The 24,186-nt window shown below is 45.2% G+C and overlaps 1 protein-coding gene across 5 annotated transcripts in view; it reads left to right on the forward strand.

Moving 5' to 3' along the window:
- Window positions 1-24,186, forward strand: part of zfhx3b (zinc finger homeobox 3b) — a 594,034-nt gene that overhangs the window by 331,955 nt on the left and 237,893 nt on the right. The gene's annotated exons all lie outside the window — the stretch shown is intronic.

Genomic DNA, 24,186 nt, shown 5'->3' on the forward strand with positions numbered 1-24,186 from the left:
GAGGGAATAAATCGATTTAAACACTGCATTAGATTTTGTTTCTTTTATGAAGAACATATTAAAAATAGGAACTAATCTTGATCTAATCGTCTCATCTTTTTGAAACAAATCTACTTGCAATGTGATGAACGTTGCACTATTTGGTATTTTCCAATTAACTGGACCAAACACAAAAGGACCTTGAATGTCATTCGATTGCCCTTGCCATACCTTTTACTGTTGCTGGCATCAACGGCAATAATAATGGCAGCGACGCATTGTGGTGTACTTGAACAAAAGGTTTACTCTATGCAAAAGGATAGTCTTAGGAAAGATGTTGTAAAGTGATCACTGATCCCAATTAAATATTACCATGCCCTTCATGTATAACAAATTCCTTTGGTTGAGGGGATCACAAATTGTTAGAAGCAAAGCACAGTGCCAGCAACATAAACAAAACCTCATATAATGTGCTGAACTGCAATGGTACTTTTTAAATTAACAAAAGATTGCAAGCAAGGATTCCACCAATAATTATAGGACTGTAACCGTGGGGTGAGCCTTCTCTCACCCGCACTCTTCACCATGTAGAGAAGAAAACATCAAGTGCCCATAGACGTGGAGACAAAATTGGGTCTCATGGCAAAATTGCTGGCTTGCCTGTCTCAACTGACTGCTTTTAGGCAGCGTTCAATTAAAGTGGGTTGAGTCAAAGAAAAAGCAGAAGTAAAAATGCAAAGACAAGATTGGTATAACAGATTTGTAGAGGTTGGAAATAATTGAATTGTCTCGGAGCCTGGACAAGTCGGCAGTGCAATATTTATTTAAGTACAGATACTCTCTTGGTGGGTAGAGTACTGGACAATCGAAATAATAGTAATACATTTTCATCATGGCAAATTATGAAAGTGAACACAATAAACCTGATTGTTCGAGGGCTGGTAGCATTCACGAAACTCAAAACGCCAACTTGTGATCCAGGTGGAGCTGGCACCAGGGAAAATCCTCATGCGAGCTACCAGATTTTTCCAAAATCCAACTGGATGACTATTGTCCTTTTGGGAACAGTATCTGCTATCCCTGCCCATACTGGCCTGTTTGTGACTCCAGCCCTGCACATGGGGCGCGATTCAACTAATTGTGAACAAAGTCTCATAGCGAGCATACTTAGCCACGTGTTTCTTGGCATTTTCAGCACCGAGAAACACATGGCTACACAACTTGACAGGGCCTCAGCAGGGGATGTGCAGCCAAGGCCGCATATGGCTCCGTTTTGAACAGAGGGGTCCCCAAAGCCACGCCCCCCGCCCAGACGCACTATGGGAGGGTCCGTGGCCCCTCTCAACATGCAAACAGGGCACCCCCGGCTCAAACACACACAAATAATGACAGTGTGGTGCCCTGGCACTGCCAAAGCACCAGGCTGGCACTGCCAGGGTGCCCAGGTGGCATCAGCAGTGCCAGGGCACCACCCTGCCCAAAAGGCATGCAGCTGGGGGCCTCAGATTCCTTGGGAGATTCTCACAAGTGCCGTTCCATCTGGTCTCCATTTGTGAGACCAGTGCTGAACGGCACTCGTCCAACGTTTCCGAGGTGAAAAGGGTGAATCTCAAAGCCTCAGGTACCTTGGAAATCTGCACATTAGAGTGAGACTAGTTGTCTTAATCTAATATGCCGATTTGCCAAAAAATGATTGCAATGTTTCGTGAGATCGCTTTGGATCTCGTGAGGTATTGCGAGCCGGGTAGGTCCCAGGAGTGGGGTCTTCCGGCTTTTATCGGTCCGCTGTGCCGCAGCGAGCTTGTTTACAGTTGCAGCGGGGCCATTGGATCGCATAGCAGGTGCTTCACTCTTGAACTTTTCAGTAAAGGTGAATTGATTAGAAAAAACAAAATTGCTGCCTGGACGACCAGACCCGTAGTCAAGGGTGCGCATAAATTTGCCAACCTAAATAATTCCTTAAATCTCCCAGAAAATATAGCCTTGCTGTCCTTTCTGGAGCCAGTAGCCAGAAGTATTGGCTCTAGAATTGAATTTGGTCAATGTTAAATGGGTTGATAGCAAATTCAAAGCCCTCTCTGCACTATAGCCAATTATATTTCCCATTGAAGTCTGTGTGTTGGTCTTGGCACTTCACATGACTTGCTAAGAGGACTGGAGTACAGATAATGTGATCTTTGGGCAGAAATTCAGTCACCTTTTAAAATTTATTACCCTCTTGTGGGAAACAATGACGTGACAATTTTGGTTCCAAGTGTAGTACTTAACAACCCAACACTATAAGTTAGTTGGATTTAGCAGATGACCTCACCATAATTCAAAAAAGGGCTTGGCTATTACTCATTAGGAAACAGCTATATAGTAAAACTATAATAAAAATAGACCCGAAAGAGGGGCGGCATGTGGTGCAGTGGTTAGCACTGGGACTGCGGCATTCAAATCCCAGCCCTGGAGTTTGCACATTCTCCCCATGTCTGCGTTGGTTTCACCCCCACAACCCAAAGGTGTGCAGGTTAAGTGGATTGGACACGCTAAATTGCCCCTTAATTGGAAAAAACGAATTGGGTACTCTAAATTTATAAAAATATAAATAATTGGATACTCTAAATTAATGTTTTAAAATAGTCTCGAAAGTATCTGGACTTCCTTTAGTGATGGTAGCCTTCTGAGCCTTATAAAGATGAAAAAGCTGGTTAGTGTTGGTTGTCCTGCATATCTCCGTGTGAGAGGAAGAAAGCCCTTGGGCGGGATTCTCCGGTCTGCCAGCGGTGTGCTTCCTGACTGCATGTTGTTGACTAGTGGTGCGATTCCATCTTCCTGCCGTTTGTCAATGGGATTTCCCATTGAAACCATCCCATGCTGCTGCGAAACCCAGGAGCAGGAGTGCGCTGCCAGCGGGAACGACCGGAGAATTCTGGCCCATATACTTACTTTGAGCTTTTCAGGTTCTCAGGCTGCCCAAAGCATTTTTCCAAGTATAGCTACTGTTGTAAGGCAGGCAAATGTAGAAGCCAGTTTGCACACAATGAGAGCCAGAAATAGCAGTGAGATAAATGACCAGTTACTCTCTATTTTCTTGCGGTGTTGTTTGAGAGTTAAATGTTGTTGTTGAAAACTCACCACTATTCTTTGAAGTCCCCCTATACCAAAAAGGGCTGACATTCTAAATGGTGAACAGGGATTCTCACTCCCCGACTCCGATGCAGGCTTCAGTGGGTGCTATTCAGGTCAAACTATGTTTTCAAGTTACCCCCCGGTATAACCCATACCTTCACCGAAGATTTCATCTACTTACCACTTAGTAGCATCGATCCTAGGTCCCGCATTGCTAAGTAAGTAAAGTAGACTATGGACTAACCACTATTTCAGGTTAAATTCAGTTATTATATTATTATATTTTTTCTTTTAAAAGCTGCAAATACTTTCTTTGCAGAAAGGAAAAAGATCTTGCTTCTGGATCCTACTGGTTGGTTGATGGGACCTTCAGGCCCAACTTGACAATCAATCTTCTTTTTAAAATCTGATCTTCTTTAGATGTATTCACTGATGAGCTCGGTTGCTGTGTCCTATCTTTCCCATGTACCGAGCTATGAGAGCTGGCTCTGTTGGCTGTCTCTGAGCTGACTCTGCCTCCTCTTTAAATTCTAGTCTTCTTTAGATGTATTAGCTGTTTTAGCTCGGCTGCTTTGCCCCGTCCCTTTCCCATGGCCAAGCTGACTGTAATCTGACTCTGAGCTGCTTATTCCTTCTCTGCTTCTCCCCTCTCTCTGAGTTCTGGTTCTGCTAGTTCCTGCTCTGGTCTCTAGGTTTATATTCTCTTTCTAACAGTTATTAAGTTTTTATGACTTTATTGTAAAGTAACTTTTATCACTTTGATTGTAAAAAGTATCTTTGATCTAAACATTCTAATACAACTAAGTATTCATTTTGACATAACCTCACCTCTCAGGTCCTGAACCATGTATGTCTGCCAGCCCCTGATGTACATGAGAGAATATCTTTCTGACAAATTTCCTTCAAATCCCTTTCGTCTGTTATCATTTCCCTTACAACATGAAAGTGTATATTTTCCATTACAACATTTGCAATATAATATGCCGACAATATTCGCAAAACCACATCGAACTATCACTTTTTCCAAATAAATTCTTCCTATTGTTAAATACACAGTTAAAAAAAAAAATTAAGTCTTATCTTAACACATTACTCATCACCTAACCACACAAATAGACTGTGTGTTACAACTTTACATATTTGCAACTGTTATCACAATTTCAATACTAAAAATAAAGTACAATATCGACACATCCCTTCGTGGCTTTGGGACCAATAGTCATTACATACTAAATATGGCGTGTTAACAACATCAATATTATTCGTGATGTTCTATGCAGTTAAATCAAGACAACACTCTAAACTACCACTATTCCCCCTCTCTATTAAAACCTTCATGCAGTTTAGAAATGCGGATCAAGTTCTCGAATAAGTTCTCGATCAATGGATGCAAGATTTTTAGTGCTGTCACCAAGATGTCTTGCAGACTTTTTCTCAGGGTCAGCAACTTCTCGTCTGCTGATTTTCACACCTAACCTGAGTTTTAGTCCCCTCGATCCACAGAATATCCTTACAAAAGTCAATCACACATGACTTTCCAGACTAAACTTGGCAGGTAAAGTCTGACTCACACATAGACTAGAAACTTCTAATATTCTAGCCTTTGTGCCGGTCAGATACTTCTAATATTCCAACCGTTTCTTGGGAACTAGAAAGTTCTAATATTCTAGCCCCCATTCTGCTCAACAATATCATTTTACTTTATTACAAAACAATAGATAACATTGAAATATCAGATTTTTCAAATATGTTGACATTTACATCAACACCTGGTATGATACCACATATAGTCTGATGGTCGTGGCTAAATGTAATACTATGTGATATTAATATTATTTACTGCTTAGAATCCAGTCTTAGAGCTGAGATGAGAAATTTCTTTACAGGACAATTGATTTTCTCCTCTGCTCTCATTTCTGCTGAGCTCCTCTGATCAGAAAGGCTGGGACAATTCAGCGTGCATTTATCTTTGTACTTGCAATCATACCTTTTGTTAGCTCACATTCCAGGTGGTATTGCATCACACTTTTCTTCAGTTTTCACAATGATTTGTCAGCTTTTTATGGTCATCAAGGTGAGAAAAGTTACAGCTAGAGATTGGTGTGCCTTCAGTTAGTCACTCAGTGCCAATGTCAGGTCGTCCAGCTAAGCTGGATATAGAGCAAATCTCACTTGACTCTCTCCCAGCAATGTATTCAGACCAGGGCTGGATTTTGGCTATCGAGGTGGGTAGCTCAAAACAGGAAATTTCTGGATCCACTGGATGAGCCTCGGTAAAAATTACCCATGAACTCAAAATGTCCACCAGGGCAGCGAACGAGTGCAGTATAGAGTAGGGCCTGCCATATGCAGTTCGAGGTTAGGAAGTGCCAAGGTGGACTGGTTAGAAGGCCTGCCTTGGTTCTCTGGGATTTAATTCCTGTTGTTTTAGAAGTTTTTTGGACCCCTATCCCAAATGTCTACCACTCCAACAACCATGCCCACAGGGCCCTTCTTGCCCTCCAACCAATGCTCCACAGAACTTCCTTGCCAATTGCTGTTCATACCTCCATGCCAAATGATGCCGCCCACCTATCCCTCATATCCTGCATGCAATGCCAACTCATGTCCCTCACCCCACCCCCCTCCCCATGGCCTCTCATATGCCACCTCCATAGCTGCTCGCCCACTATCCTCAACATGGGCGGACCTCAAGAGCCATGTGGAGATGAAAAATAATACATTTCTAACAATCTACATAGTCCTTACTCCTACGCATCTCACAGTGAAGTAAACTCCCATTCTTAAAACCCTTCAAAGATTTTAAATCTCTTCAAGTGGTTAACCACTTATAAAAACAAACAAATTATGACTCAGACCCTATATCAAAGACAGCTAATCCTTTAATAGATTCTTTAATCTGTCAAACTATGAATTTGGAACCCACTGCTGAGATAAGTATAGATTTCAAAATCCAGCTAAGCTTTCCTAATAACATAATAAAGCTCTTAGGACACATCAACAAAGAACGCTATTTAAATTACACAAACCAATGGTAATGTTTTTTCCAATCTGCACCATCAGACAGGTGTCTTTTTAACTTTCACTGACCGATTCAGCCAATTTTTTCATGTTTAAAGAATAGAGGAATTAAAAACTACTAATCATGGCAGTTACAGGCCTTATCTGCTCTTCAGCAGTGTTTACCTCTATTCCATCAAGTCACGGTTTCACGCTGTGTGTTAAGGCCCCCAATGGAAATGGGGTCTATTTGAACTCGGCACTAATTCAAATGGTTCTGCTGAGGGGTTCCCTCCTGGGTGAATCATATCATGCCCTCTTCCACCTCTGGCAAAAATGGGCTTTGTCAGAAATGGTGGTGTGACTTCTGCATCTGGGCCTCGCCTGTCACTTTTGAAGGTCTGCAGAGTTAGGAAGATTCTGTGAAAATCTGGCCTTTCATCTCAGAAGAATATCCCATTGGTATTTTTCTCCCATTTCCCGCAACAACTTTCTGAGATCTGTCTGAGTGACATTGTCAATTGGTGTTCAATCAGAGATAGTTGTGTGCTGTCAGCCCATTTTAAATGTGGGTCTGTATTGTGGCTGTGCAATCTGATTCACCAAGGATTATTCCTGGAAGCAAATAAACCTTCAATAAGTCTAGGTTGGATCTTCAGCAGGCCCATGATGGCTAATGGCTAATCCACTGTATCATCCAAGACCAGTGGGTAGATGTCATACCTTATTATAAAAGACAGTCTTGTTCCAGACCATTAATGTGTCTCAGGACTTTATCTATGTTGATCTACGCAGATGACATCTACTGTAGCATACAGGCTCAGACTTTCCCTGAGTTGGAAGATAGTGAACACCAATATTGCAAAGCTTGCAGATTACTGTAAAACATGGTGCCTAAAACTGAGCATTAGGAAAAGAGTCTCTAGTACTTTACACCTTCACAATGCCAGCGTTAAGAGGGAATTCAACACCACCCTGGATGGCCAGAAACAGAAGCACGATCCCCACCTTGTTTATCTGGGTGTCACCTTTGATAAAACCCTCACGTGCAGGTAACACCTCCTCAAGACTGCAGAGAAAAACAAAACACACAATAGCTCCTTAGTGAATTGGCCAATACCTCATGGAAATCACAAGCCATGACCCTAAAGATCTCTGATCTGGTCCCCACTTACTCAACTGCTGATCACTTTGCACCAGTATGATCCAGTTTGCGCACATGAAACTTAGCGATGAAACTCAACTCAATAATGTGCACCATCACAGGTACTGTTCAACCAACTCACCTCCCCTGACTCTCAGTCCATGAGCAACATTGACCCCCCAACAAACACATATGGGCCACACACACGCACGCACACGTGACACACAAACACACGCAACATGCACCACACACACATATACGCAATACACACGCCACAAACACACACACACACACACACACACACCACAAGGGCAGGCAGTGGCATAGTGGTATTGTCACTGGACTAATACTCCAGAGACCCAGGGTGATGCTCTGGGGATCTGGGTTTGAATCCCACCAAAGCAGATGGTGAACTTTGAATCTGGGAAAATCTGAATCAACAGTCTGCTGTAAAAACCCACCTGGTTCACTAATGCCCTTAGGAAAGGAAACCTGCTGCCTTTACCTGGTCTGGCCTACATATGACTCCAGACCCACAGCAATGTGGTTGACTCTTTAAAAAAATTGCCCTCTGAAATGGCCTAACAAGCTCTCAGTTCAAGGAGGGAAGCACTTCATATAAACTTTCAAATGTGGGTTGGCAATAAATATTGGCAAATCCAGTGACACCCAGATCCCCTGAACAAATAAAAGAAAAACACACACCATGGAGGTAATTGCAACAGGCAAACTGCTGGAGAAATTCTCCCTAGTTCTGTCTGCCCTTATTCAAGGACCTTCTCAATGCACCAACTGTACCTCTTCCCTCACGCTGCCCCATATGGTTCAACTCACACTCTTGTCGTAGACCCTACTGTTTGTCCACTCCCAAGTGACGGGTTAAAACCCATTTCCGTATTGGTCAAGGCCTCTGCGCAGACCCCCAACGTCAGTTGAGTCACCAAAACTATCCAGGCTACAGCTGTGCTGTCCAAACAAGGCCTCGGGATAGTTGAGATCACTGACTCAACTTGAAGGCTGGCTTAAAGAATTCCATATGGCCACTCAGAAGGCTATTGCTTGGCTCTGTGACGATGTACATGCAAAATAAATAATAAATAAATAGGAATGTTCCTGACAGAACCTAATAAAGGCTGTCTGTTGACAGGGTGTTTGGACCCTCAGTGATCAGGACTACAGGCATAGATATAGATTGACACTGAGAGGGCTCCAGGAAAATTGTTACTTAATGGAGCATTCAAAAGTTTATATGAAGTGCTTTCCTCCATGCTTCGGTCATCCACCAAGGTCCCCACAGGCTTCCCAATTGATGGAAGTCTGGGCAGGTCTCGAGTGGCCTAATTCTGCTCCTATGTCTTATGGTCTTAGAGGCACAGTGTCATATTTGCTACACCAAGCCAGCCAACCAGCCTTTAGAAAATAAGCCAAGAGGCTGGGAAGTCTCATTGCCATTAGTCTGCATATCTGTAACCAACCTTCACCTGCTGCAAGCGCGAACTAAATTCTGCTACTCAACTCGTGCAACCCGCTTCCCTCCCCACCCCCATATTCACGAACCCAGAAATCCTGGGGCAGCATTAAAGGGTGGAGGCTTAGTTCACCAGGACATCTGCACCAATCTCCTCATGTTTGTGCTTCGAGAGCTGGCTTAACTCGACAGCAATGATCAACAAAATCAATCCTTCAACGCAAGTCTGATGCAGAACTCCAGTTGCTAATCATTGCAAATTTGGAAATCTGATCATTTTTGACCAAATTAAATTGATTTCTTGAGATTAGCTACAGATGACTTGCAATGATGTGTCATCATGTGACATTAAGGGGCATTCTTTAGAAGAAATCTCTGTTTAGTGGAGATCAGTTCTCTGATTTTCGGGTTTTGGACATTTTAAAAACTAGATATGTAACATTCTGTTTGTTTTTTTTTTTAAAAACCCATTAGCAGAATAATTAATAACTGATCTGCAACTGAGCTGAGGCAGCGTATTTCGGTGAGCAATTGTGAGGCTCTCTATGCTTAAAAAAAAACTTAAAGGGTAATATCTGCCTCTGAAAATTAATTTTAAAAATTGATACTTATAAAGGCACAAAAAAGAAGAGGAGATACATTTTGGTTGATCTATCTTTTTAATTGTTTTATAAATGTTTTTTCTTCTTGCTCCATCATGGACTTGTGTCTGTGGGTACTCTAGCACAAAGTAGTCTGTACAGACAGCGATTGAAATGGCAAAATTTGAAGACAGTTTTTAATGTGAGTGCGTAAATACTGTATGTTAAATCACTTCTGGTGTGTTCCTGAAACACTGTAATTTGTTACGCAGATTGCTGTTTTCAGGTTTTAATAATTTCACCACAGAGGTCAGATACAACCTTTTCTAATAACTGCGCAAGTAAGGACCATGTCTGTGAGCAAGAGCTTCAACCTAACACACAGGGAGTACTGACTCAGAGTCCCTGGACATCTTGATTTGATTAATTTGATAATGAAGCAAACCCCATCAGAGGGCAAAACATTAGTAAGCACTGCTAGCCGAGTGGGTCTGGAATGGGCCTCAGAGGTTTCAGCTATGAAAATATTCTCCACTGATATTGTATTTAATTTCCTCCTTCATAATGATTATGATTTCAGTTAGAACTCGAGACTTCTTGTGGTTGGGGTTCTGCCATAAAGCAGCCAAAGGTCTCCTGCTTGTTAAAACAAAGATGGCCTGGATTTATGGGTCAGCACCAAAGTAATTTCTTTGGACAGGCTCAAGATTCAGCAGAAGTGTTTTGAGTGAGCACAGTTTGAATGTGCACATGTTCTTGCGCACTGCTTTAAAACATCCTTCTCTTCAGAATTTTAACTCCTTCTGTGACTTAGTAAGTTCATGCTTAAATTAAATACATTAAGTTGCGTTTGAATTAATTATTTGGCGTCAGAAGGATATAAAACATAGAAATAATCTTAATAGTGGCCGATATTAAGATTAATTTTAAAAGTATCAGGAAAAGATTTTGCTTTAATTTTCTTTTTTTCAATTATCCATCCTGGAGAACAGCTTCACAAAGCTGCGTGCGTTCTGGTATCTTTCTGAAGTAGCCTTCCTTCACATATTCATCTTTATTTGACATCAGGTACGCAGGGCTAAAGTGTTTTAAAAATAACCTGAGGTAAAATGGAAGTTGATGTTTTTTGCTCTTTTTAAGAATTATTTCATGGGTGTGGGCGTCACTAGCAATGCCAGCATTTGTTGCTCGTGCCTAATTGCCCTTGAACTAATTGGCTTACGAGGCCCTTTCAGAGGGCAGCTGAGAGTCAACCATGTGGACCTGGAGTCGCATGTAGGCCAGGCCAGGTAAGATTTCCACCCCTAAAAGGACATTAATGAAGCAGGTTGGCGTTTTATGACCGTCAACGATAGTTTCATGGTTACTGTTCTTAGCTTTAAATTCCAAATTAGTTGAATTTAAATTCCACCAGCTACCATAGTAGGATTTGAACCCATGCCCCCACAGCATTAGCCTAGAACTCTATTCCAGTGACATTACCACTATATCCCCATCTCTCCTGTTTTATATTTACATAGCATCTTTAACATAGTAAAATATCCTAAGGTGCTTCACAGAAGCTCTAACACCTGGATGAACAAGGTCATAAGGCACCTGGGAACATCACCATCTGCAGACTCCCTTCCAAGACCTACACCATCCTGACTTGGAGTGATATTGCTGTTCCTTCACATTCTCTAGGTCAAAATCCCTTTCAAACAGGAGTGTGGGCAGGCCTATAAGACAAGGACTGCACTGATTCTAGAAGGTGGCTCACCATCACCTTCTTGAGGGCAGTTAAGGATGGGAAATAAATGTTGGCCATTCCGGCAATGTTCACATCCCATGGATGAATTAAAAAAAGGAGCATTATAAAACAAAATTTGAAACCAGGCCGTGCAGGAGATATTGGGCCTGAACGCCTGTGGAGTGGCAATCACGGTCAGATTGCCCCTCCGCTTCTACATTGATACCTGAAATTTCTGTGCAGGGCAACATGACCCCAGGGCCTAAAATCGAGGGTGGTAGAGTCAGATGCAATGAGGCCATGCCCCCTTTTTGCGACAATAGCTGCCATAATCAGGTAGCTTAAAGGTCCAGCCAAAGGTATTTGACAGGCCAAGGAGTAGCTAAATGTCTAAGGTAAGAGGATTGGATTTCCAGATGGTGGGGAATGGTTCCGGTGAGACCCCTGGGCGGTGGGGAGGGTCAGGACAAAAGCTGTCATGTTGGGCCTCAGTGGGGTGGATTGGGGTTAGGGGAGAGTTGGGCAGTCCTCAGTTGTGGGGATAGGAGGATGTGAGTGTTGGGTCAGGCCTCCAAAGGGGTGGGGTGCAAGGCTGTGTGTGTATGTGTGTGTGTGTGCGTGTGTGTGCATGTGTGTGTCAGTATTAGTTTATACAATAGTTACCCAGAGGTTAGAAGTGGTTTTAATTCTTTTAACTTTTTCTGAATAACTATTGATGTAATCCAGTCAGAAGGTTTGCAATTTAAATCACGTTTTTGGATGGTTCCCAATGCAGTGCATTACCCAGGGGAATTTTCCACCTCAGGCAGTTGTCATGCAACCCTTACCTGGGAATATCCGGAAGAAGGGGTGGATTCCCCAGCCCGTCTTTGGGGTACCCCACCCTCCAGTGACACTATGGAATGACAGGTGACCAGAAGCTTGTCAAAGAGACAGGATTTAAGGAATGTATTAAAGGAGGAGAAAGTTGGGGACTTTTGGGAAGCCTGAGACCTCGACAATTGAAGGCTCTGCCACTGTGGTGAAATGATTAAAATTGGAGATTCGCAAGAGACTAGCATTGGGGGAGCAGAGTGATTATAAGAGAGTCTAAGGGTTGGAGGAAGTTAGAATTTGGGAGGAGCAAGGCCAAGGAGGGATTTGAAAACAAGGACGAGAATTTTAAAACCAAACTGTAGCTGAACTGGGAGCGAACTGGGGCTTAAGGGTGTCGGTGCAGACTTGATGGGCTGAATGGCCTCCTCCTGCACTGTATGTTCTATGAATGTAGAGCAGTGAGCACAGGATTGGTGGATGAACAGGAATTGGTACAAGTTAAGATACAGGCAGCCGGGTTTTGTGAGAGTTTAAGTTTACAGAGGGCGCATGGGAAACCAACCTGCAGTGCTCCTGTCTAGAGATCACATGACATTCGAAAGGAGATATTTAGACCTTGTGGGCCAATTTAATCTTCATTGTTTTCTAAGTATTGGTACCATCACCATTTTTCTATTTATTTGTTTGTAAATAGATCTGGCTTAGGAGCGGCAAGTAACAATCTAGCAGTTTGGAATTTTCCAAGTCTTGAGCATGCTTTCCATCTAATGGTTTCTGATGATTTACATATAATGGAAAAAAATATTGTCCTCAGCCTTGTTCTCAGATTCACAAAATGCCTAATGGTTTGGGTTTTAGTTTGAAAGAAGTAACATAGCAGCAATCGTTGAGGGGAATCTTCCCAAACAACGACTAAGGCCGAATTTTCCATCCATTCCATTGAGATTCTCCAGTCCACTGCACTGACTGGAGCTTTGACTGAGTGCCAAAAGCTCCGTTCTCACTGGCAACAGTGGCTGGGCAAACTTGGATCGGAGAATCCTGACCAAAGTGTCATTTTGGGCAGGAAAATCCGTGCAGCAGCCGCCACAATTTGCAATTCTTCCACACGTAGTCATTGTTTTGTTTGGACCTTAGGGAGATTCTCACGGAGCGTGATCCAGATCTGCACCCATTTAAATATGCATTCACTGGATTCTCACAGCCCACGGCAGCTAACGGCCACGCCTGGGAGATGTTGCCAGGTCGCCATTTATTCCTGGTTTCTACAAACGTGGACCAGTCCTAATGGCACCATGGCGAGGAGGAGGTGGTGTCTTTCAGGCCATTAGAGACTCCCAGGTGATTGAGGGCAGGGCAGAGTGGCATCCTGGTGCCCCCTTTGGCACCTGGGCGCCTTTAGTGAACCCTAGACCCTCGCTCCGAAACACCCTCCAGAGGGAAGGTTTGTAGGGCCGAAGTTCACTGAGCAGTGAGCACGGGTGTCAGCGTGCTGGCAGCAGACAAACAGCCTTAAGCAATAGCTGAGGAGCATCACAGACCATTCCTCACTGCGAGTCGTCATCACCCTCCTGCATTGACTGGGCAGTAGGCACTGGAGGACCCCCAGCCCGAGCACCCTGATGAATAACATCTCGAGAAACTTCACCCCCTGCTCACAGAGGGGGTCACTGTTGGACAACATGCTGGTCCTACTCCATGAAGTGGGAGGTGATGAGGGCCTCCCTTGCCCTCCTGCCCTTGCGCACCCTCGCTTCCGCCTGGCCTCCATCCTCCATGATTCTCAGCGGCCTCTTCCTCAACTCCCTCTTGAGTCTTCTATGGCACATGTTGTCCAATACCCTCGATCTCCTTCTGCACGTTCGTGGTCCCTGCACTGCTGGTGTGACAACAGGTCCCTGAATCTGTCCTGTGACCCCCTGGTCTCCTGCCGCTGTGTCTGCCCTGGGTGCCTCCACACGTTGCTGTGGAGTCTGTACTCCTCCAGCGCTGTAATGAGTACAATAACCAGCTCCACTAGCTGCATTTCGTTATGGATCAGTTACCCACGAGGGATGAAAGAGAGAGATTCAGGTTGGCGTCGCTGCCGGATAACATTAGCATCTCCTCTGATCCATTGACCTCCTGGCCAGCCTCACAACTTATGCGGCAGCGACTGTTTATTCACAGCTTAGGTGCCCTCCCAACTCCATTACAGTACTGGCCCTGGCCTATGCCCTCGCCTAATCAGTCACCTTTGGGCTCCTATCTGGTTCTTCCCTCTCTTGTTTTCTATATCACTGAGGGTTCTGACAGTTTATATGCACACACATCCCTAATGGGCAGGGTCAACTTGATGGTGATGTCTGCCTTGGGGGCTAATGGATCCTGATTGGCTGGCATTTGGGTCCAGCACATAGGCAACAAGCCAAGTGCCTCTCGATTATGTGTATCCAAATGTTTAGTCCTGAACCCTTCGTATTCATCCCATTCCTTGATTTTGAGGCTGTGAGCAGCTGACATTGTTAAAGGTAACTCTTGATAGCCAATTAGTTTGATGACCATGAGTCTCAGGAAAGTTAGAGGAAACAATTGCTTTCTGATTCAGGTAAAAGCAAAGCTAATAGGCACCCTTCTTGGTCATTCCGAGATCTCATTGCTGTCATGCCTCTACACTTAAGACTCCTGGACAGTCCTCCAGGGTTGATCATGGTCTTTGCGAACAATCACCATGTGGAAGGATGTGCATTATTTTTACCATATTTTCATGGCTTTATCCTTCTCTCCCTTTTTCATGAACCCATTTTGACTGGTCCAATTTTTGCTGGGGCAACCCAATCTGAGCAAGGCCACTTGAACTGAATGCTGAGTTAAAACACACCATATTCGCTGTTTTGACTGCAATATTCTAGTCAAGTATTGATGGAGTAGTCATAAGCACACTGGAAGGGTAGATAATGTTGGTTTATGTGTGTCATACTGTGAAATATTTTAAATCCTCCACTCTTTAAACTTGGGGGGAAAAAACAGGCTGACGCTGTCAGTGAGCGATTTTTAAAAACTGCCTAATGGACTACTTTGACTTTACGGGCAATCTGGAGTAGGTTAGATGAAACATTACCATAATTTCATTGATGTTTCCCAAGGGCTATTATTATGTCACTATGAATACTTGACTGAGTTTCAAAGCTACAGTTGTCTCAGCAGGGGGTTCGAAGTGCACAGTTTGATTGGCAGTGTAAAGCCTATTAAAGGATTAACCATATTTGTGGCATCAGAATAGAAGTTTGTTTGTAATTATAAGAGATTAACCTCTTGAGGAAATTTGACATTTTTGAATGGGTTTCATGAATTGGAGCTTTTATTCACTAAGAAGTGTGTATGAGTGACAGTTGCATTAAATATTTAGAAGTTTATAGTTTTTTCATATCCATCCCTCCAGAGGTCTGCCATGGTGGATGCTGGGTGAGTGACTCTGGAGATGGACTTGGGGTATAAGGAGTCATGGGGTGTTTTGGTGGCGGCATGAAGGGTGACTGTGGCCATGTTGGCACAAAGGGGTCAAGATGGGTATCATAGATTATCATAGAATTTACAGTGCAGAAGGAGGCCATTCGGCCCATCGAGTCTGCACCGGCTCTTGGAAAGAGCACCCTACCCAAGGTCAACACCGCCACCCTATCCCCATAACCCAGTAACCCCACCCAACACTAAGGGCAATTTTGGACACTAAGGGCAATTTATCATGGCCAATCCACCTAACCCGCACATCTTTGGACTGTGGGAGGAAACCGGAGCACCCGGAGGAAACCCACGCACACACGGGGAGGATGTGCAGACTCCGCACAGACAGTGACCCAAGCCGGAATCGAACCTGGGACCCTGGAGCTGTGAAGCAATTGTGCTATCCACAAGGCTACCGTGCTGCCCTATGGGGGAATGGCATTCCTGGGGAGCATGAGTTGGCATGGACAGGCCATGAGAGATTGGATTACAAGGTGAAGGGAAATGAGGGGTGAGATTTAGACAGCCTCCAAACTTCTGGAATGAAGTCTCAGAAAACCAAAGTGGGCCTTCGAACTAACCCACCTCAGCACTCACCCACCCTTGTGGCCCCCTGCGACCTGGTTCTGGGGGCGGTGGACTCAAATCTCTCTCATCCTCTCCACTAGAGAGCAAAATGGGTCTAATGGGGCCCCTAAAATTGAGGAGCGTCTGCCGGGTCAGGCAATTTCCCAACTCCATCTACCCACCTCCATGGCGAGCATCCAGTCCTATGACTCCAATACAAATATAGTCACGCAAAGTGACAAGTTAAAGAAATGAGGATCACTGTATTGGATTTCTGTGCTTCTTCCCAGCCCAGAAGAACACACACAGCAATTTGCAAACTGGGAGGTTGGGATATTAAAAGTCAATAGATCATACAGCCATCTAAAATTTAGAGATTGCAAATGTTTTGCAAAATTTGACCTCAAAGTGGGCAATATTTGTGAGTGCAATTTGTGTGCAACTAAATGGATCCAGAGCATTTGGAAAGTCTAAAAATTGAGTAGATGTTATGACTGTCCAGTAGCTGCGGATGTACTGACCCAGGAATCTTGCTCTTCGACCTTCTATATATATTTATATATATCACCTGAAGTGATTGCTGCTGAATAGATCTCCCACTGATGTCTGAATAGAAATCGAAACTGAAAAGATTTCTTCGCAAATGTTGAAGTATGATATTCTGACAGTGCAGGTTCATGAAAGAGTTTTCATTCAACATTGTAGGACCATCATTGCACGTCAATTGAACAGGTAGCAACAAAGAAGTTTGAAAATGAATATAGAACCTTACTGAAACACAATAGCGCTTAAGGATTCCTCACATTATCCTTGTGTCAGTTTGAAGAAGAAAATGTCGTCTAAAAACAAAGGAAGGATTTTCCAGCCCTTCTCACTGGTGGGTCCTTCCGGTCCCTCCAGAGTCGAACTCCTGGGACAGGTTACCCCGATGGCCGGCCGGACTAGCCGTGCAAATTGCCACTAGCTTTGGCAGGACCACAGAATCCTGCCAACAGCCAATAGCTTACTGCCTCTGCCATGGGAAAACCCACAGGGGGCAGAAAATCCCGGCCAATGCCTTGTGGCATTTATGCTGCTTGTAGGTCAATTATGGGTGTCATGATTTTCAGATAAACATCATGGTGCAAACACACATACACACTGATGGACAGATCAACGGACCAATCAATACACACGCAACATCACAGCCAATCACAAGCAAGAGCAGACACACTATAAAACGGGGAACACGACATGTCGTGTTGGGTGCTCTGCTACACAGACGAACCAACACGGTTGCGGAAGGTACAACTCAGTTTTATTACTAACAATATTAACATTTGTAAACTGGTTACTGTGGTTCGTTCATTGCCCTCTAACCTGTGGACCCAGCCCTAACACTATCTTGGAGAGGCACACAGCACATGGTGAATGTCTGAGTGGCTTGCTGTGAGCTCTGTGCCCTGAGCTGTCTCCTGCTGGAATCAATCGGAAGTGTTGTGTTCCCCGTTTTATAGTGTGTCTGCTCTTGCTTGTGATTGGCTGTGATATTGCATGTGTATTGATTGGTCCGTTGATCTGTCCATCAGTGTGTATGTGTGTTTGCACCATGATGTTTATCTGAATATCATGACAATGGGATGCTGGTGGCTAATAATTCAAACCTCTCCAGAGTACACTCTGTTGATTGGTAAAGTGCTGTGAATAACACCTGTACAGCAGGCTGCACCTTTATGTACCTATTCAGTCCACATTTAACAGTCAGCTATGTTTTGCATAATATTGTGCTTCCATGTCTACCCCTCATTAACCAAACTTCTTTTGCTGATGGTAAAGGTTTTACTGCAATGCTCACTTTACTGCAGTTTACAAATTATGGGGATCAGGTCACCAGAGAGTAGAATACAAAATGAACAGATTCATCTTTAACTGTTAGGGTGGTAATAAATTGTTAAATGGTAAATTATGCCCCCCATGACCATTATCCTGTACCCCCTCCCCTTCCCTCTGCCCCAACAAATTCCTGTTGGAAAAAATTCAACGCTGATGATTTAACAGCTCATGTGCTCTATTTTAGACTGTAAATGCTATTTGCTGAGAGCCATAAGGAATCAATTTATTGTAAACAGGCCATAAAAAAAGATTTTTTTGTGCACGTGGGATAGTAAAATCATAAACCAATTTAGAAAGGTTTTGAGGATATTTTTCAGCCATATGAGAAATTCAAAATGACAGTAGACCCAACAAGACAACAATTTGCTGTGGATATGGGTGGCACAGTATTTCGCACTGATGCCTCACAGCGCCAGGGACACGGGTTTGATTCCGGCCTTGGGTGACTGTGTGGAGTTTGCACCGTGTCTGCGTGGATTTCCCCCAGGTGCTCTGGTTTCCTCCCACAGTCCAAAGATTTGCAGTTTAGGTGGATTGGCCATGATCAATTGCTGCTTAGCACCCAAAGGTTAGGTGGGGGTCAAAGGGTTGCAAGGGAGCTGGCCGAGCTAGGTGGGATGCTCTTTAAGAGGATCGGCACAGACTAGAAGGGCCAAATAGCCTCCTTCTACACTAGGGATTCTGTGATATCAATTAATTCAAAAGTAGGTGTCGGAAGTATTTAAGTTTGTTTTGAGTTAGTTAGAGTGAAGAAGCATATCTGAACAATATCATGAGTGAGTGCAAAGACACTGAATGTTCAAAATGGAGGTAAATGCCGTTTACAAATCACTGTGCTCTCAAAGTACAGAGCGTATGAAAATGATTATTGTTGAAATATTTCTCCCCACCCCCACAACACATGCAGCAAGTACAATGTTCAAGCAACAAACAAGCCTGAGAACCAGTTATTCTTACCACAGCAGCTCCTGTAAGTTGTCTGTTGGCATAACCTAAATTTAACTCCTACTCAAGCCAGGCCTTAAAAGTAGTGTTTTTGTTTTGCTTGTGTGATATAAATTAGAAGCCCTTTCAAGCACTCCTCCTCCTCTCAGCTCCTGCCAGGAGTTCCCAGCTGACAATTCCTGGAATTAATATTTGGTTCCCATAGAAAAATTCTAAATTTGAAGCCTGGAACAGATTTGTGTTCACTTGCCCCCCAATTCCCCAGGGTTTTGTTATGACCATTTAGAATACTTGGCCAGACACGTAACCAGCATCCATGAAGAATTTCCCAATGTTACCTAATGCACAGGTAAGTCATGGGCAAGCGACACTCATGACTGCAAAGACACAAAAAAGGAATGAAACCGGACGGAGCACCCAACATCAACCTCGTCACCCGAAACGACAACAACAAACTCAACCCTGTCGACCCTGCAAAGCCCTCCTTACTAACATTTGGGGGCTTGTGCCAAAGTTGGGAGAGCTGTCTCACAGACAAGTCAAGCAACAGCCTGACATAGCCATACTCACGAAATCAGACCTTACACACAATGTCCCAGACACCACTATCACCATTGCTGCGTATGTCCTGTCAGCACAGGCCCAGCAGAGGTGGCAGCAAAGTGGTATACAGTCGGAAGGGAGTTGTCCTGGGAGGCCCCAACATTGACTCTGGAACCCACAAAGTTTCATGGCTTCAGGTTAAATATGGCAGCGAAACCTGCTGATTATCATGTACTGGCCACCATCAGCTGATGAATCAGTACTTCTTCATGTTGAACACCACTTAGAGGAAACAAAGATGCGGAATATATTCTGGATGGGGGACTTTAATGTCCATCACAAAGAGTGGCTCGGTCGTACCACCACAGACCAAGCTGTTAAGGCCTAAAGCAGCTGATAGACTGGGACTGCAGCAGGTGGTGAGGGAACCAACAAGAGGGAAAAACATAATTGATCTCACCCTCATCAATCTGCCTGCTGCGGGTGCATTGTCTATGACAGTATCGGTAGTGTTGCTAACTTTGGCTGTTTGACTTTTAATTTGGCTCTGTTTAATTACGTTTGCTCAAGAGTCGCCAGGTATCTTTCGACACCGCCACAAGGTTCAGAACCGAATACTGATCAATGACTCGATACACCAGTTAGTAAGTTCAAAAGCAATGCTCATTTATTTACACACAGTCAAATCTACTCATTCATAAACTCTACAAACTAAACTACCACTATTACTAAAGCCTATACTTAGCTTCGGGTGCCCACTCAGTCAGAGGAACAATGGCCGTTGCTCGATTCTGAGGCTGCTGGGTTGAGCTGTTTACAGGATAGCAACTAGGAGCGTCTATCTCGTAGCGTGCGTTGACTTGGAACTTACTTGGTCTGGTGCAGCTGCTAGGCTGGTCTCTCTCTTCGCTGAGAGCCAAAGCCAAAGAAGAAGGATTCTCTCTTTGGTGAGTGTTTATGTACTCAAAACGGCTTTGCGCGCTTTTGGGCGGGCCTTGAACTTGGCCTCAATTAATTGGGCCTTTCCCAATCATGCGTATCGATCTTCCTCCAAAAGAGGGGTGGTTCCCTGATTGCGGGGCGTGTCCTAGGTGACCATTGGTCTGCTTTGTTTTCGTCTCTTCTGGCGCCGGGGTGTCTGCCTTAACATTGTATATCTAAATGTTTCCCTTTTGTCCCTGGAGATGGCTCATTAGTGTGTAGATTGCTTAGCAGTTTCTGTCCTGTCTGAGAGCTTAAGGTTCTAATCAACAGACAGACCTTGCACCTGCTTGTTTCTTAGCATTGTCCAATTTTCCCTGCATTCTTTGCAAGTGTCCATTTTATAATCGGGACGTGGCCATCCCAGATGGCTACAGTGGAAGTCACCACCAAACAGTCCTTCTAGAGGCAAAGTCCTGTCATTTCATTGAGAATACCCTCCATCGTGTTGTGTGGCACAACAACTGTGCTAAATGGGATAGACTTTGAACAGACCTAGCAACTCAAGACTGGGCGTCCTTGAGGCTCTGTGGGCCATCAGCAGCAGCAGAATTGTATACAACCACAATCTACAACCTCATGGCCCGGCATATCCCGCACTCTATCATTACCACCAAAACAGGAGATTAGTCTGGTTCAATAAAAGGTGCAGGAGAGCATGCCAGGAGCAACACGAGGCACACCTAAAAATGATGTGTCAACCTGGTGAAGCTACAGCACAGGACTGCTTGCATGCCAAACAATATAAGCAGCAAGTGATAGACAGAGCTAAGCGATCCCACAGCCAACAGATCCGATCTCAGCTCTGCAGTTCTGCCACGTCCATGCATGAACGGTGATAGATAATTAAACAACTCACTGGAGGAGGAGGCTCCACAAATATCCCCATCCTCAGTGATGAAGGAGCCCAGCATATCAATGCAAAAGACGAGGCTGAAGCATTCGCTAAACCCTTCAGCCAAAGGTGCCAAGTGGATAATCTATCATGGTCTCCTCCAGACGTCCCCGGCATCACAGATGTCAGCCTTCAGCCAATACGATTCACTCCACGTGAGATCAAGAAATGGCTGAAGGCACTGGATCTGCAAAGGCTACAGACCCTGACAATATTACGGCAATAGTACTGAAGACTTGTAATTGAGAACTTGCCGCAGTGCTGTTAGGGAGGGAGTTCCAGGATTTTGCCCCAGCGACGGTGAAAGAATGGCGATATAATTCCAAGCCGGGTGGTGAGTGACTTGGAGGGGAACGTCCAGGTCTTGGTGTTTCCATGTATCTGCTGCCTTTGTCCTTCTAGATGGTAGTGGTCATGGGTTTGTAAGGTGCTACCGAACCTTGGTGAGTTACTGCAGTGCATCTTGTTGCCACTGTTCGTCGGGGGTGGAGGAATTAAATGGTTGTGTAAGGGCTGTAGCAATCAAGTGGGCTGCTTTGTCCTGGATGGTGTCGAGCTTCTGGAGTGAAGAATATTCCACTACACTCCTGCCTTGTGCTTTGTAGATGGTGGACAGGCTTTGGGGGGTCAGGAGGTGAGTTACTTGCCATAGGATTCATAGTTTTTGACCTGCTCTGGTAGCCGCAGTAATTAAATGACTAGTCGAATTTAGTTTCTAAATTTTTTTTTTTTAAATGAAGCAGCTGGGCCCAGGACACTACCCTCAGAAACTCTTGCACTGATGTCCTGCAGCTGAGATCGTTTGGGAGCTGGCACAAAACAGCCACTGATTTGCCGTTTTGCTGGGGGCTAGCAAGGAGGCAGCGTAGATCTCGCAGCTCCAGCTGCCAATATGGCACCTGAGCATTTCCGGTTCCGTGGCCGTGCTGCGCTGTGCTCCATGGTGGACTCAGCTCGCGGACCCGGGCTGCAAAAGTAGTGCCCCCTTCGGCCACTCGCCTAAGTAGTGCCCTGGATTGCCCGCTCACGGTGCCCCCAGCCCCGAATGAAGCCCCTCCTGCGTGCGGATCGGCCCTCCCCCAACTGTGGCGGCGTCGGACTGTGTCCGCAGCCCCACCCGAGGTTCCCGAATGGTGGGAGCACACGTAACCCACGTCGTCGGGAACTCGGCCGGTCGGGGACTGAGTATCGCGGGGCGGACCTCAGGCAATGGCCTGGGTCTGTGGATACTTGGCGCGGCGTACTCCTAGAGTACACCGCTTTTCAGGGGGCGAGAATCCGAAAACCGGCACAGCTCCTGATTTCGGCGTCAAAACGGATTCTCTGCCCCGTCGCCTAATGCGGAGAATCCAGCCCCAGTTATTCGATCCTCCGGAAAAACCCTCGGGAAGGAAAATTGGGAGGGATTGAAAAACAACCAAGAACCGTGGCAACATATTCATCTTTAACATCTGTACCCTCCCTGCTAATGTCAAATGCAGGGTGTCTTATCGTTTCAAATCCCCTCTAACTCCCTCGGTCAGACCCATCAAGTTCCACTTATGCATAGTAGCCCAGTCATGCTCCGTCTGAACCCCTATATACCGATATCTAATACTAGTCACCTTAAACCAGTGTTTTTCAAACTTTTTTTCCGGGGACCCATTTTTACCAACCAGCCAACCTTCGGGACCCAACCCGGCCGATCTTCGCGATCCACGCCGGCCAAACTTCGCGACCCACGCCGGCCGACCTTCGCGACCCACGCCGGCCGGCCTTCGCAGCCCACACCGGCTGACCTTTGCGACCCACGCCAGCCGACCTTCGCAGCCTACGCCAGCTGACCTGCACGACCCACCATTTTCTCTTACCTTGTTTGCTGCTGACAAAAATGGAGGAAATGGGTTTGGGTCCATTTGGCCCTCATACACGCTCCTCCAATGGAACCTGTTGAAGGAAGGTGAAGCCTTCCGGTGTCGGAAAGTATGGAGTCTCCATCTGTCCAAAGTTCTGCATTTTTTTCCTGTAAGATTTTATCAAATAAAACCCCCCCAAACTTGTAAAATAAAAATAAAATGAATAAAATAAATGAAATTTATTGCAGCATTTTCTCTACATGTTCGCGGCCATTTTGAAGGCCCCTTGCAGCCGGCGTTATTAACAGCCGGCTGCTGCAGCTGTTGTGCGCAGATTTGCGCGATCGGGAGCGCTGCAACAGACGGCTCCGCAATACTCCCGACACCCGCCCATGACCCACCCGCGGGTCGCGCCCCCGAGTTTGACAATGCCTGCCTTAAAAACAGGGCCCCCAAGTTCGCACTTTGCCCCTGAGCATTCGCCGGGAAGATCTCACTTTTCCCAACATTCAATTTATACACAGGAAAAGCCCCAAATTTCCACAACAAGTCCATGATTCACCCCATACTTTCCAATGGATTTGCTACATACAACAATAAATCATATGCACAGAAAGAACCCCCCCCCCCCCCCCCCCCCCCCCCCCCAAATCCCCTGCCACTCATTCGATGCTCGGAGTTCAATCACAAGGTCTCAATCGTCAACACAAACAACAATGGCGAAAACGGGCATTCCTGCCTTGTCCCCCTTTACAGCCCAAAATACCCTGAATTTGTCTCGTTCGTTCTCACACTCGCCAAAGGGGATGTCCAAACCCAAACCTCCCAAGGATCTCAAACAGGTACCCCCATTCCATTTAGTCAAAGGCCTTCTCCGCGTTCACCGATACGATCATCTCAGGCACTCTTCCCTCCCCCCGAATAGTCATGGCCACATTCAATAGCCTCCTAGTATTACTAGAGAGCTGCCGCCCCTTCATGAACTTGGTCTGATCCTCTGAGATCACATCCGGCACACACCCCTCCAACCGCCTTGCCTACAGCTTGGCAAACATCTTCACATCCTTGTTCAACAATGAAATAGGCCAATGGGTCTCTAAGACCCACACTCCATCGGATCCTTGCCCTTTTTCGGGATGAGTAAAATAGACACCTGCACCAGTGTAGCCGGCAACTCCCTCCATTCGACCGCTTCATTAAACATACTCAAAAGCTGGGGCACCACCTCCGCTGA

The sequence above is a fragment of the Scyliorhinus torazame genome, chromosome 10, assembly GCF_047496885.1.
Source record: "Scyliorhinus torazame isolate Kashiwa2021f chromosome 10, sScyTor2.1, whole genome shotgun sequence".
Taxonomy (NCBI): Eukaryota; Metazoa; Chordata; class Chondrichthyes; order Carcharhiniformes; family Scyliorhinidae; genus Scyliorhinus; species Scyliorhinus torazame.